The sequence below is a fragment of the Biomphalaria glabrata genome, unplaced genomic scaffold (assembly GCF_947242115.1).
Source record: "Biomphalaria glabrata unplaced genomic scaffold, xgBioGlab47.1 scaffold_25, whole genome shotgun sequence".
NCBI classification, from domain to species: Eukaryota; Metazoa; Mollusca; class Gastropoda; family Planorbidae; genus Biomphalaria; species Biomphalaria glabrata.
The window spans coordinates 213671-228540 of record NW_026602917.1 but is presented as its reverse complement, the minus strand read 5'-3'; the positions used below and the strand labels follow the sequence as shown (position 1 = coordinate 228540).

The 14870-nt window shown below is 30.2% G+C and overlaps 1 long non-coding RNA gene across 1 annotated transcript; it reads right to left on the bottom strand.

Annotated features, from left to right (window-relative positions):
* Positions 1–2636: 2636 nt before the first annotated feature.
* Positions 2637–3065, bottom strand: LOC129924097 (uncharacterized). The gene is made up of 2 exons (XR_008775998.1): positions 2921–3065; positions 2637–2842 (listed from the first exon to the last, which is right to left on the bottom strand). It is a non-coding gene; the product is annotated as an uncharacterized LOC129924097 (long non-coding RNA).
* Positions 3066–14870: the final 11805 nt, after the last annotated feature.

The window sequence follows — 14870 nt, the reverse complement described above, 5'->3', positions numbered from 1 at the left end:
AAAACAGAAGAACGGTAGACCATAAGGCAAAGACGATAGGATTGACATGGACCAAGCTGAAGAAATCCAGAATATTTATTGAAAATTTTAAGTTAGATCTAGACTAATAATCTAGAATACTAGGACTATAGTAATCTATACATTCTTTTCTAGACTCTACTAGACAAGCTCTAATGATGATTCTAATATTAAATATGTAGATCTAGAGCAGTGGTTCCCAAATTTTTTTGTCTCGTAGACCCCTTGCCATGTTTTCTGCTTTTCGGTAAAACCCCTGCTTAACTTATATTTTTTTTTTTTGTATTTTTTTTTTTAGATAAATTTTTTTTAATTTTTATTTTTATTTATTTTTTTATTTTTTTTAGATAATTTTTTTTTTTTTTTTTAATTTTTTTTTTTTTTTGAGAATTGACTTTCCCGGTACTGACTTCACTGTAGACCAGTGGTTCCCAAACTTTTATAAAAAAATTTTTATAATTTTTTTAAAAATTTTTTTTATTTTTTTTTTCAGAGAATTGACTATCTTGGGACTAACTTCACTGTAGACCAGTGGTTCCCAAATTTTTAGTAAAATTTTTTTTTTTTTTTGTTGTTTTTTTTATAAAAAAAAAATTTTTTTAATTTTTTTTTTTTCAATTTTTTTTTTTAGATAAATTTTTTTTTGTAATTTCTTTAGATAAATTTTGTTTTAAATTTTTTTTTTTTTTTGAGAATTCACTATCCCAGGACTGATTTCACTGTAGACCAGTGGTTCCCAAACATTCAGTAAATTTTTTTTTTTTTTTTTTTTTTTAGTTAATTTTTTTTTTTTTTATTTATAAAATTTTTTTTTTTTTTTTTTAGTAAATTTTTTTTTTTTTCTTTTTTTTTTTTTTTTTTTTTAAATTTTTTTAGATAAATTTTGTTTTAAATTTTTTTTTTTTTTTTTTTTGAGAATTCACTATTGCGGGACTGACTTTACTGTAGACCAGTGGTTCCCAAACTTTTTTGTTTCGTAGACCCCTTGCCATGTTTTCTGCTTTTTGGTAGACCCCCTGCTTAACTTATATTGCTTTTTTTTTTCAATTTATTTGAAAACTAATTTCTAATTTTAGTGAGTTGAAGAGTAAAATGCAATTTAAAAATACATATAAGTATTAAATAATAACTCATTTTTATTGATAAAATTCAAATTTAACCAATTTAATATGTATTGCTGGAATCATCAAACACACTGGAAATGTTTTTTTACCCAGGCTTATCATCTGTTCCTATGGATGTCATGTTTCATACATTCTATAAAGAAGACATTCAAACAATAAATATTAATTAATTAATTTGTTTTAAGTATCATTGTAAAAATTTTCGCAAAGAGTTTCTCGTGTATCTTTCACGTGTCCGCCGAACTGTTTTCACTAAAGGGGAAGGGACGAAGGCGAGTAACTGGCGCCTTAGCCGGTAGGCTTCAAGCAGGAAGAGCTCGTTAGCCACATAGCAGAAGGAAAACTGAATTTAAAAATCTGCTGCCTTGCAACTATTCCCAAACATGGGAAAGCTGTCGTGGGTCAACCCTGAGGAAAAATAAGGAGCTGGCAACCCCTAGGCAGTTTACAGCACACAGCGCTACACCCCATCAGAGCCTGTGACGCCACTGGTTCCAAACTGATCCCAAACTGTATATATTTCCTTTGCAAAGAATCACATAAGAAGCTTTTAATTTGATAACTCATGCCACCGATGTGCCCTTGAACTGTATTTTTGTTTAAAGAAATTCTTTTAATAATATCAGATGTAGGTGTGTGTAAAACAGTTTTCACAACTACAACGGCTGGTAAAATCAATGTTTTACCTATGTTTCCATATTTTGCTATAAGTAAAGAGATATTGTAAGATGCTCACAAACCAACATCTTCTCTCTATATATATGATGTTGAAGTGAGATTGTGTGGGTCTATTCTTAACTTTATCTTTGAGTGCTAGAAAATTTTTAAATCTTTATCTATTTTGTTAGGGTGACATTGTCTCAGATGATCCTCTAGCAATTGGTTTCGTATCATTATTTTAAAAAAGTCACTTAGGCACTTTGACAAGGAAGGAATGAATCCCAGTTTTAAATAATCAATGCTGGACAGTGTACATTTCTTTTCGTTAAACATTTGTTACATGCAGACAAAATTAAAATTTTTAAATAAGTATTGAGAAGATTCTTTGGTTTGATTAGCAGGATATATATTTAAATGATTTACCAAGATAAAAATCATATATTACTGTATAAAATAATTACATTAAATGAATGTAAAATTAAAAAAAGAGTGATTAAGTCCCTTAATGTAATTAACACCATTTTTTTTACAAAATACATTAAATTCTTACCATTACCTATCAATCAGTCTGTTGAACCATGGGGGCACCACACAAGATCTGTCAACAGCCCTTCTATATTCCTCTCTGTACTTAGCCCTGGATAAACCATTTCATGGCAGACCTGCCCATTCTTTCATGTCTTCACATTGCTCTCTGTCTTTCATTCTTCATCCTGAAACTCAATGGTCAAAGGAGCATAACCCTGGTATTATTTTCTGGAAATAAAAAAAGAGTGATTAAGTCCCTTAATGTAATTAACACCATTTTTTTTACAAAATACATTAAATTCTTACCATTACCAATCAATTAGTCTGTTGAACCATGGGGGCACCACACAAGATCTGTCAACAGCCCTTCTATATTCCTCTCTGTACTTAGCCCTGGATAAACCATTTCATGGCAGACCTGCCCATTTTTTCATGTCTTCACATTGCTCTCTGTCTTTCATTCTTCATCCTGGAACTCAATGGTCAAAGGAGCATAACCCTGGTATTATTTTCTGGAAATAAAAAAAGACTGATTTAGTCCCTTAATGTAATTAACACAATTTTTTTTTAAAAATACATTAAATTCTTACCATTACCAATCAATTAGTCTGTTGAACCATGGGGGCACCACACAAGATCTGTCAACAGCCCTTCTATATTCCTCTCTGTACTTAGCCCTGGATAAACCATTTCTTGGCAGACCTGCCCATTCTTTGATGTCTTTCCATCTCTCTGTCTTCCTTCTTTGTACACAAATGGGGAAAAAATGGACCATAATTCTTAAAAAAGAAATTTAATATCATTAAATAAAATTTAATTTAATTTCTAATTATTAATAAAATATCTTACCAGAATGCTAGCCACACTTTCTAAAACTATGACCAGTGCCTTATTTAAATCTTGAATTATATTTCTAGTCTAGGAGTTCCAATCAATTTTGTTGTATACAAAGGCCATGATACTGATTATAGGAATATGCCAGATGTCTGTTTCAGCATCTGAGTAAATAAATTAATGAAACTCCTATGACTCTAAGTTAGGGTAATGTCATCTTTCATATCTGTATTAAAAAAACACACAAAAAAAAAAAAAAAAAACTGGACATACATTCCTCATTATCAGTTCCCATCCTGTTTGTCATTTAAATATTTTGGACATTCCTTTTACATTCCAGCCAAGATCTTGCAGCGGACAGTAGAAAATGGCAGTTTGAACTTCAGATCATTGTGTCAACCATCTCGTGCAAACCACAAAACCAGGCAGTGTAATCAAGATCTACCTAAGAATGAAAAATACTATCAGATACAATTTCACATTACATCTAAAAAAGGATAGCTATATTTAACTTGATCTAGTAGAAGATGTACAACTATCATACCCATATAATGTAGATTAACAAACTGATTCAAGATAAATACTATTATCTTCTTATCTTATATAATACAGACGTTACTTCAAAAAAGAAGATGATTACGTCCTACGCGTCAAACATTTAGTCATGCATATTAACCAATGACTTAAATTCTGCCAAGTCACTGGTTTTCCTGGCTAGCTCAGGCAACCCATTCCATGCTCTAATAGCACTAGGGAAGAAGGAGTATTTGTACAAATTTGTCCTAGCATATGGGACGAGGAATGTGCCTTTATCTTTGTGTCTTTCAGAGTATTTTATTAAATTTTGTTTTTGTATTTGAAGATTATGGTTCAGTGTTTTATGTATGATTGCTACTTTACTTTTGAGCCTTCTGTCCTGAAGACTTTCTAAATTTAGTGATTTTACTAAAGGTGTTACTCTAGTCAAATGTGAATATTCGTTTGTTATGAATCGCACTGCTCTATTTTGTGTCTGTTCTAGTTTCTTAATGTTTTCTTGAGTTGTGGGGTCCCAAACGGAGGATGCATATTCTATTATTGGCCTAACCAAAGTTTTAAATAACATTTTAGTTTTATGTTCTTATTTGATTTATAGAAATTTCTTTTAATAAATCCTAATGCTTTGTTTGATTTTTTTGTAGTTTCATCAATATGTGGATTCCATGACAGTTTTTCATTTATTATAACACCTAGGTATTTTGCGTTTTTAGTCTGTGTTACTGGTTTGCCATGAATAAGATAAGTGGAATTAATTTGTTTTAGTTTTTTTTGTTACTCTTAACAACTGACATTTTTCTGGGTGGAAAGACATGCTCCAATTTGATTCCCATTTCTGTAATTCATCTAATTCTCTTTGTAAAATATCTGTGTCTTGTGTTGTTTTTATTGTTCTATATATTATGCAATCGTCTGCAAATAATCTGACTTTTGTTCCTGAAGTAATGCAATTTGGTAAATCATTTATGTAAATTAAAAATAGTAGTGGACCCAAGACTGTTCCTTGAGGTACACCTGAGTTTACTATTATCGGTGTTGATTTAGAGCCATTTATTATTACAGTTTGTTCTCTCCCTATCAGAAAGTCCTTAATCCACTGATGCAGTGGACCATTAATGCCGAAATATTTTAATTTTTTAAGCAAACTATGGTGGTGAACTTTGTCAAAAGCCTTAGAAAAATCTAGTAAGATAGCATCTATTTGTTCACTATTATATTAAGCCAATCCTACACCCATACTACTTGTATACATAAAATTGGGTGGATCTAGAATTTTAGATCTAGATAGACTAGATTTTTATTAAAATTCTAGATCTTTTCTATTAAGTAATAAAAACCTTTAAAATGTATTTTAATATGGATGAAGCTGAACAGAAAGGATTGGAAAATAGTCGATGCCAACGCAGAGGCTCTTGTTCTCGTATGAGCCATAGTTGTCTATTGACTGAAGGTGGTGGAGATAATTCAACAAGATGATTTACAATGTAATTCAAGAGATCTGTCTAGGTTAGTTCATTATTTTTCTTGAAGATTTCTATGATCAAGTCTAGATTTTCTAGATCTAGCATCATATACAATAATTTCTAGAGATCTAGTGCTAAGTCCTATACATATGGGATCTAGATCTAATCAAGATCTATCTAAAATCAGAATAAAAAATATGGAATGTCACACTAGATTTAGAATAGAATAGCAAAGTTTTACCAATATCTAGATTTTTAGTCCAGTAAATCAACTTATATAGATCAAAATATAAATTAAATTCACCTTTATCTATCCCTTAGTCTGATGGACTGTTAAGGCACCACACAAGGTTTGTCGACCATTCTTTTCCTCACCGTCTTTTGAATGACTAATTCCTGAGAATAGTAAACCGTTATTGTTAAAGAATATACAGGTAATCAGTGCTTTTTTGTAAAGAAATAGGTGCCGGAGCTCAGTGATGGATTGCCTTTTAACAACTAATAAATAAATAATAAACTTTAAAATACAAAAGTAACTTTTTCGCTGCATTGAAAAAAGTGCCGGTACGCTGTACCAGTGCTTACTGTAATGCTGCTGACCTGAAAAATTGTAGTTAAACTAAATAATACAGTAATATTAAGCCCATACTAATTAGTCTTAGATATATAGATCTAGAAATTATATTGACATTGTGTAGATCTAGTCAATCTAGATTTCAAAGCAAAGAAAACAGAAGAACGGTAGACCATAAGGCAAAGACGATAGGATTGACATGGACCAAGCTGAAGAAATCCAGAATATTTATTGAAAATTTTAAGTTAGATCTAGACTAATAATCTAGAATACTAGGACTATAGTAATCTATACATTCTTTTCTAGACTCTACTAGACAAACTCTAATGATAATTCTAATATTAAATATGTAGATCTAGAGCAGTGGTTCCCAAATTTTTTTGTCTCGTAGACCCCTTGCCATGTTTTCTGCTTTTCGGTAAAACCCCTGCTTAACTTATATTTTTTTTTTTTGTATTTTTTTTTTTTAGATAATTTTTTTTAAATTTTTATTTTTATTTATTTTTTTTATTTTTTTTAGATAATTTTTTTTTTTTTTTTTTAATTTTTTTTTTTTTCCGAGAATTGACTTTCCCGGTACTGACTTCACTGTAGACCAGTGGTTCCCAAACTTTTATAAAAAAATTTTTATAATTTTTAAAAAATTTTTTTTTATTTTTTTTTTCAGAGAATTGACTATCTTGGGACTAACTTCACTGTAGACCAGTGGTTCCCAAAATTTTAGTAAAATTTTTTTTTTTTTTGTTGTTGTTTTTTTTATAAAAAAAATTTTTTTTTAATTTTTTTTTTTCAATTTTTTTTTTTAGATAAATTTTTTTTTTGGTAATTTCTATAGATAAATTTTGTTTTAAATTTTTTTTTTTTTTTGAGAATTCACTATCCCAGGACTGATTTCACTGTAGACCAGTGGTTCCCAAACATTCAGTAAATTTTTTTTTTTTTTTTTTTTTTATAAAATTTTTTTTTTAATTTTTTTTTTTTAATTTTTATTTATTTTTTTTTTTTTTTTAGTAAATTTTTTTTTTTTTTTTTTTATAAAATTTTTTTTTTAATTTTTTTTTTTTTTTTTTTAGTAAATTTTTTATTTTCTTTTTTTTGTTTTTTTTAAATTTTTTTAGATAAATTTTGTTTTAAATTTTGAGAATTCACTATTGCGGGACTGACTTCACTGTAGACCAGTGGTTCCCAAACTTTTTTGTTTTGTAGACCCCTTGCCATGTTTTCTGCTTTTTGGTAGACCCCCTGCTTAACTTATATTGCTTTTTTTTTTCAATTTATTTGAAAACTAATTTCTAATTTTAGTGAGTTGAAGAGTAAAATGCAATTTAAAAATACATATAAGTATTAAATAATAACTCATTTTTATTGATAAAATTCAAATTTAACCAATTTAATATGTATTGCTGGAATCATCAAACACACTGGAAATGTTTTTTTACCCAGGCTTATCATCTGTTCCTATGGATGTCATGTTTCATACATTCTATAAAGAAGACATTCAAACAATAAATATTAATTAATTAATTTGTTTTAAGTATCATTGTAAAAATTTTCACAAAGAGTTTCTCGTGTATCTTTCACGTGTCCGCCGAACTGTTTTCACTAAAGGGGAAGGGACGAAGGTGAGTAACTGGCGCCTTAGCCGGTAGGCTTCAAGCAGGAAGAGCTCATTAGCCACATAGCAGAAGGAAAACTGAATTTAAAAATCTGCTGCCTTGCAACTATTCCCAAACATGGGAAAGCTGTCGTGGGTCAACCCTGAGGAAAAATAAGGAGCTGGCAACCCCTAGGCAGTTTACAGCACACAGCGCTACACCCCATCAGAGCCTGTGACGCCACTGGTTCCAAACTGATCCCAAACTGTATATATTTCCTTTGCAAAGAATCACATAAGAAGCTTTTAATTTGATAACTCATGCCACCGATGTGCCCTTGAACTGTATTTTTGTTTAAAGAAATTCTTTTAATAATATCAGATGTAGGTGTGTGTAAAACAGTTTTCACAACTACAACGGCTGGTAAAATCAATGTTTTACCTATGTTTCCATATTTTGCTATAAGTAAAGAGATATTGTAAGATGCTCACAAACCAACATCTTCTCTATATATATATGATGTTGAAGTGAGATTGTGTGGGTCTATTCTTAACTTTATCTTTGAGTGCTAGAAAATTTTTAAATCTTTATCTATTTTGTTAGGGTGACATTGTCTCAGATGATCCTCTAGCAATTGGTTTCGTATCATTATTTTAAAAAAGTCACTTAGGCACTTTGACAAGGAAGGAATGAATCCCAGTTTTAAATAATCAATGCTGGACAGTGTACATTTCTTTTCGTTAAACATTTGTTACATGCAGACAAAATTAAAATTTTTAAATAAGTATTGAGAAGATTCTTTGGTTTGATTAGCAGGATATATATTTAAATGATTTACCAAGATAAAAATCATATATTACTGTATAAAATAATTACATTAAATGAATGTAAAATTAAAAGAAGAGTGATTAAGTCCCTTAATGTAATTAACACCATTTTTTTTACAAAATACATTAAATTCTTACCATTACCTATCAATCAGTCTGTTGAACCATGGGGGCACCACACAAGATCTGTCAACAGCCCTTCTATATTCCTCTCTGTACTTAGCCCTGGATAAACCATTTCATGGCAGACCTGCCCATTCTTTCATGTCTTCACATTGCTCTCTGTCTTTCATTCTTCATCCTGGAACTCAATGGTCAAAGGAGCATAACCCTGGTATTATTTTCTGGAAATAAAAAAAGACTGATTTAGTCCCTTAATGTAATTAACACAATTTTTTTTTAAAAATACATTAAATTCTTACCATTACCAATCAATTAGTCTGTTGAACCATGGGGGCACCACACAAGATCTGTCAACAGCCCTTCTATATTCCTCTCTGTACTTAGCCCTGGATAAACCATTTCTTGGCAGACCTGCCCATTCTTTGATGTCTTTCCATCTCTCTGTCTTCCTTCTTTGTACACAAATGGGGAAAAAATGGACCATAATTCTTAAAAAAGAAATTTAATATCATTAAATAAAATTTAATTTAATTTCTAATTATTAATAAAATATCTTACCAGAATGCTAGCCACACTTTCTAAAACTATGACCAGTGCCTTATTTAAATCTTGAATTATATTTCTAGTCTAGGAGTTCCAATCAATTTTGTTGTGTACAAAGGCCATGATACTGATTATAGGAATATGCCAGATGTCTGTTTCAGCATCTCAGTAAATAAATTAATGAAACTCCTATGACTCTAAGTTAGGGTAATGTCATCTTTCATATCTGTATTAAAAAAACACAAAAAAAAACTGGACATACATTCCTCATTATCAGTTCCCATCCTGTTTGTCATTTAAATATTTTGGACATTCCTTTTACATTCCAGCCAAGATCTTGCAGCGGACAGTAGAAAATGGCAGTTTGAACTTCAGATCATTGTGTCAACCGTCTCGTGCAAACCACAAAACCAGGCAGTGTAATCAAGATCTACCTAAGAATGAAAAATACTATCAGATACAATTTCACATTACATCTAAAAAAGGATAGCTATATTTAACTTGATCTAGTAGAAGATGTACAACTATCATACCCATATAATGTAGATTAACAAACTGATTCAAGATAAATACTATTATCTTCTTATCTTATATAATACAGACGTTACTTCAAAAAAGAAGATGATTACGTCCTACGCGTCAAACATTTAGTCATGCATATTAACCAATGACTTAAATTCTGCCAAGTCACTGGTTTTCCTGGCTAGCTCAGGCAACCCATTCCATGCTCTAATAGCACTAGGGAAGAAGGAGTATTTGTACAAATTTGTCCTAGCATATGGGACGAGGAATGTGCCTTTATCTTTGTGTCTTTCAGAGTATTTTATTAAATTTTGTTTTTGTATTTGAAGATTATGGTTCAGTGTTTTATGTATGATTGCTACTTTACTTTTGAGCCTTCTGTCCTGAAGACTTTCTAAATTTAGTGATTTTACTAAAGGTGTTACTCTAGTCAAATGTGAATATTCGTTTGTTATGAATCGCACTGCTCTATTTTGTGTCTGTTCTAGTTTCTTAATGTTTTCTTGAGTTGTGGGGTCCCAAACGGAGGATGCATATTCTATTATTGGCCTAACCAAAGTTTTAAATAACATTTTAGTTTTATGTTCTTATTTGATTTATAGAAATTTCTTTTAATAAATCCTAATGCTTTGTTTGATTTTTTTGTAGTTTCATCAATATGTGGATTCCATGACAGTTTTTCATTTATTATAACACCTAGGTATTTTGCGTTTTTAGTCTGTGTTACTGGTTTGCCATGAATAAGATAAGTGGAATTAATTTGTTTTAGTTTTTTTGTTACTCTTAACAACTGACATTTTTCTGGGTGGAAAGACATGCTCCAATTTGATTCCCATTTCTGTAATTCATCTAATTCTCTTTGTAAAATATCTGTGTCTTGTGTTGTTTTTATTGTTCTATATATTATGCAATCGTCTGCAAATAATCTGACTTTTGTTCCTGAAGTAATGCAATTTGGTAAATCATTTATGTAAATTAAAAATAGTAGTGGACCCAAGACTGTTCCTTGAGGTACACCTGAGTTTACTATTATCGGTGTTGATTTAGAGCCATTTATTATTACAGTTTGTTCTCTCCCTATCAGAAAGTCCTTAATCCACTGATGCAGTGGACCATTAATGCCGAAATATTTTAATTTTTTAAGCAAACTATGGTGGTGAACTTTGTCAAAAGCCTTAGAAAAATCTAGTAAGATAGCATCTATTTGTTCACTATTATATTAAGCCAATCCTACACCCATACTACTTGTATACATAAAATTGGGTGGATCTAGAATTTTAGATCTAGATAGACTAGATTTTTATTAAAATTCTAGATCTTTTCTATTAAGTAATAAAAACCTTTAAAATGTATTTTAATATGGATGAAGCTGAACAGAAAGGATTGGAAAATAGTCGATGCCAACGCAGAGGCTCTTGTTCTCGTATGAGCCATAGTTGTCTATTGACTGAAGGTGGTGGAGATAATTCAACAAGATGATTTACAATGTAATTCAAGAGATCTGTCTAGGTTAGTTCATTATTTTTCTTGAAGATTTCTATGATCAAGTCTAGATTTTCTAGATCTAGCATCATATACAATAATTTCTAGAGATCTAGTGCTAAGTCCTATACATATGGGATCTAGATCTAATCAAGATCTATCTAAAATCAGAATAAAAAATATGGAATGTCACACTAGATTTAGAATAGAATAGCAAAGTTTTACCAATATCTAGATTTTTAGTCCAGTAAATCAACTTATATAGATCAAAATATAAATTAAATTCACCTTTATCTATCCCTTAGTCTGATGGACTGTTAAGGCACCACACAAGGTTTGTCGACCATTCTTTTCCTCACCGTCTTTTGAATGACTAATTCCTGAGAATAGTAAACCGTTATTGTTAAAGAATATACAGGTAATCAGTGCTTTTTTGTAAAGAAATAGGTGCCGGAGCTCAGTGATGGATTGCCTTTTAACAACTAATAAATAAATAATAAACTTTAAAATACAAAAGTAACTTTTTCGCTGCATTGAAAAAAGTGCCGGTACGCTGTACCAGTGCTTACTGTAATGCTGCTGACCTGAAAAATTGTAGTTAAACTAAATAATACAGTAATATTAAGCCCATACTAATTAGTCTTAGATATATAGATCTAGAAATTATATTGACATTGTGTAGATCTAGTCAATCTAGATTTCAAAGCAAAGAAAACAGAAGAACGGTAGACCATAAGGCAAAGACGATAGGATTGACATGGACCAAGCTGAAGAAATCCAGAATATTTATTGAAAATTTTAAGTTAGATCTAGACTAATAATCTAGAATACTAGGACTATAGTAATCTATACATTCTTTTCTAGACTCTACTAGACAAGCTCTAATGATGATTCTAATATTAAATATGTAGATCTAGAGCAGTGGTTCCCAAATTTTTTTGTCTCGTAGACCCCTTGCCATGTTTTCTGCTTTTCGGTAAAACCCCTGCTTAACTTATATTTTTTTTTTTTGTATTTTTTTTTTTAGATAAATTTTTTTTAATTTTTATTTTTATTTATTTTTTTATTTTTTTTAGATAATTTTTTTTTTTTTTTCGAGAATTGATTTTCCCGGTACTGACTTCACTGTAGACCAGTGGTTCCCAAACTTTTATAAAAAAATTTTTATAATTTTTTTGAAAATTTTTTTTTATTTTTTTTTTTCCGAGAATTGACTATCTTGGGACAAACTTCACTGTAGACCAGTGGTTCCCAAAATTTTAGTAAAATTTTTTTTTTTTTTTTTTTTTTGTTGTTTTTTTTATAAAAAAAAAATTTTTTTTAATTTTTTTTTTTCAATTTTTTTTTTTAGATAAATTTTTTTTTGTAATTTCTTTAGATAAATTTTGTTTTAAATTTTTTTTTTTTTTTGAGAATTCACTATTCCAGGACTGATTTCACTGTAGACCAGTGGTTCCCAAACATTCAGTAAATTTTTTTTTTTTTTTTTTAGTAAATTTTTTTTTTTTTTTTTATAAATTTTTTTTTTAATTTTTTTTTTTTTTTTTTAGTAAATTTTTTTTTTTTTTCTTTTTTTTTTTTTTTAAATTTTTTTAGATAAATTTTGTTTTAAATTTTTTTTTTTTTTTTTTTTGAGAATTCACTATTGCGGGACTGACTTTACTGTAGACCAGTGGTTCCCAAACTTTTTTGTTTCGTAGACCCCTTGCCATGTTTTCTGCTTTTTGGTAGACCCCCTGCTTAACTTATATTGCTTTTTTTTTTCAATTTATTTGAAAACTAATTTCTAATTTTAGTGAGTTGAAGAGTAAAATGCAATTTAAAAATACATATAAGTATTAAATAATAACTCATTTTTATTGATAAAATTCAAATTTAACCAATTTAATATGTATTGCTGGAATCATCAAACACACTGGAAATGTTTTTTTACCCAGGCTTATCATCTGTTCCTATGGATGTCATGTTTCATACATTCTATAAAGAAGACATTCAAACAATAAATATTAATTAATTAATTTGTTTTAAGTATCATTGTAAAAATTTTCACAAAGAGTTTCTCGTGTATCTTTCACGTGTCCGCCGAACTGTTTTCACTAAAGGGGAAGGGACGAAGGCGAGTAACTGGCGCCTTAGCCGGTAGGCTTCAAGCAGGAAGAGCTCATTAGCCACATAGCAGAAGGAAAACTGAATTTAAAAATCTGCTGCCTTGCAACTATTCCCAAACATGGGAAAGCTGTCGTGGGTCAACCCTGAGGAAAAATAAGGAGCTGGCAACCCCTAGGCAGTTTACAGCACACAGCGCTACACCCCATCAGAGCCTGTGACGCCACTGGTTCCAAACTGATCCCAAACTGTATATATTTCCTTTGCAAAGAATCACATAAGAAGCTTTTAATTTGATAACTCATGCCACCGATGTGCCCTTGAACTGTATTTTTGTTTAAAGAAATTCTTTTAATAATATCAGATGTAGGTGTGTGTAAAACAGTTTTCACAACTACAACGGCTGGTAAAATCAATGTTTTACCTATGTTTCCATATTTTGCTATAAGTAAAGAGATATTGTAAGATGCTCACAAACCAACATCTTCTCTATATATATATGATGTTGAAGTGAGATTGTGTGGGTCTATTCTTAACTTTATCTTTGAGTGCTAGAAAATTTTTAAATCTTTATCTATTTTGTTAGGGTGACATTGTCTCAGATGATCCTCTAGCAATTGGTTTCGTATCATTATTTTAAAAAAGTCACTTAGGCACTTTGACAAGGAAGGAATGAATCCCAGTTTTAAATAATCAATGCTGGACAGTGTACATTTCTTTTCGTTAAACATTTGTTACATGCAGACAAAATTAAAATTTTTAAATAAGTATTGAGAAGATTCTTTGGTTTGATTAGCAGGATATATATTTAAATGATTTACCAAGATAAAAATCATATATTACTGTATAAAATAATTACATTAAATGAATGTAAAATTAAAAGAAGAGTGATTAAGTCCCTTAATGTAATTAACACCATTTTTTTTACAAAATACATTAAATTCTTACCATTACCTATCAATCAGTCTGTTGAACCATGGGGGCACCACACAAGATCTGTCAACAGCCCTTCTATATTCCTCTCTGTACTTAGCCCTGGATAAACCATTTCATGGCAGACCTGCCCATTCTTTCATGTCTTCACATTGCTCTCTGTCTTTCATTCTTCATCCTGGAACTCAATGGTCAAAGGAGCATAACCCTGGTATTATTTTCTGGAAATAAAAAAAGACTGATTTAGTCCCTTAATGTAATTAACACAATTTTTTTTTTAAAATACATTAAATTCTTACCATTACCAATCAATTAGTCTGTTGAACCATGGGGGCACCACACAAGATCTGTCAACAGCCCTTCTATATTCCTCTCTGTACTTAGCCCTGGATAAACCATTTCTTGGCAGACCTGCCCATTCTTTGATGTCTTTCCATCTCTCTGTCTTCCTTCTTTGTACACAAATGGGGAAAAAATGGACCATAATTCTTAAAAAAGAAATTTAATATCATTAAATAAAATTTAATTTAATTTCTAATTATTAATAAAATATCTTACCAGAATGCTAGCCACACTTTCTAAAACTATGACCAGTGCCTTATTTAAATCTTGAATTATATTTCTAGTCTAGGAGTTCCAATCAATTTTGTTGTATACAAAGGCCATGATACTGATTATAGGAATATGCCAGATGTCTGTTTCAGCATCTGAGTAAATAAATTAATGAAACTCCTATGACTCTAAGTTAGGGTAATGTCATCTTTCATATCTGTATTAAAAAAACACAAAAAAAAACTGGACATACATTCCTCATTATCAGTTCCCATCCTGTTTGTCATTTAAATATTTTGGACATTCCTTTTACATTCCAGCCAAGATCTTGCAGCGGACAGTAGAAAATGGCAGTTTGAACTTCAGATCATTGTGTCAACCGTCTCGTGCAAACCACAAAACCAGGCAGTGTAATCAAGATCTACCTAAGAATGAAAAATACTATCAGA